General features: G+C 41.8%; 1 long non-coding RNA gene across 1 annotated transcript in view; it reads right to left on the reverse strand.

The window, feature by feature from the left end:
• Positions 1-596, reverse strand: part of LOC107184568 — a 1,766-nt gene extending 1,170 nt beyond the window's left edge. Inside the window, exon 1 of the long non-coding RNA XR_001515421.1 lies at positions 455-596. This is a non-coding gene — a long non-coding RNA (uncharacterized LOC107184568). The remainder of the gene's footprint in view (positions 1-454) is intronic.
• Positions 597-1,378: the final 782 nt, after the last annotated feature.

The raw sequence follows: 1,378 nt of genomic DNA on the forward strand, positions 1-1,378 counted from the left end.
CAGATGTGGTTGGGGAGGAGTCTGTGGTAATTAAGCATTCTGTTTTGGAGCAAATTGTAGCAAAGTATTTCACTCTCCGTTAGCAAAGCACCTCTCTGGACTCCCCATGAGGAAGGGAGGGAAGGAGAGAGAAAGATAGATAGATAGATAGATAGAGAGAGAGAGAGAGAGAGAGTAATAATAGAAGCATGAATACATTTCTGTTTCATTGATGACTACCCTGTGTCCTTGATTGTTTATTACTTCCTGTCTCAGTTTGGCTTATCTCCTTGATTGGCTGACTGATTAATTGATTATCAAGATGAGGAGGATCCAGATTCATATAAGTAGAGAAAAAAAATAATATCTAGTCACTAAACTACATCAATAGGCAACATTAATTTGACTACCCAAGCAATTGACTGTCATTAGCCCATGAACCTCATCACCAATGTCACTTTCCCATTTGTTATACCTGTCAACAGCTTTGATTTTCAATTGCCAGGAAAGAGGTAGAAATATCTTGACATGGACAGCCGTTCAATGGTAGGCATCTGGACTCTAACATCTGGCTTTTCGAATGATAGTTGTACCTGAAAAAAAAGAGGTTCTAGAATAAACTAACTCTTATCCACTCTCTGAAAACATTTTGCACCATAAGCCAAAAAATTCTGGGAATGATGGGACCAAGCCACTGAATATTCTAACTCCCTGTCACTGTTACCCTACTGCTTAGAAGTAACGCCACATGTCAGAATATACTCTTTAACTCAAAATAAACACTTCAAGCCTAACCCAAGGCCTTTCAAAGTTCACTCTTCTTTTTGAGTTTCAGATCTGCAGATATTAACTGATCTCCTAGAGTCAATTCCTGAGAACTGGCTCTCAAAAATGCTCTGCCTTCAACGTCCAAGGTTAATCCTGAATTCAATAAGGCACAAACTCAATTATTGTTCCTAAAACCTGAACACAACAACTTTCACATCCTGACCAACAAGCTGACCTCTGAAGATTTTGTCATGGACTGATAAATGAGATTCTATTAACACCATTGCAATTAGGTAGTTGTTAATAGAACAGGAGCAAGGGGAAAGGCAAGACGCTTTAGGCCTGTTATTTCCGTAGCTTCACTAGGAAGCTGCAATTCACTGGCCCAGCCCTGAAGACCACAGGGGAAGGGATCGAACTAATGGGAGGTGAGTGCATACACAAGGAGTTGGGGTTACAAGGGAAAGCGCCTGTCAGTCAAGCCTGGGGATCAATGTCTTTGGTTAGACTAGGCAGGGCCACTGCAAGCTGGCACCCATTTGGGAATGTGTAAACCAGCAGATAAGAAGCTCCCTCTCTTGTGTGGCTCTCTTGGCTTCCATGCTCCTCTGGCTTTGTTGCTGCCCCTGTT

This window comes from Myotis davidii, unplaced genomic scaffold, assembly GCF_000327345.1.
Source record: "Myotis davidii unplaced genomic scaffold, ASM32734v1 scaffold15886, whole genome shotgun sequence".
Taxonomy (NCBI): domain Eukaryota; kingdom Metazoa; phylum Chordata; class Mammalia; order Chiroptera; family Vespertilionidae; genus Myotis; species Myotis davidii.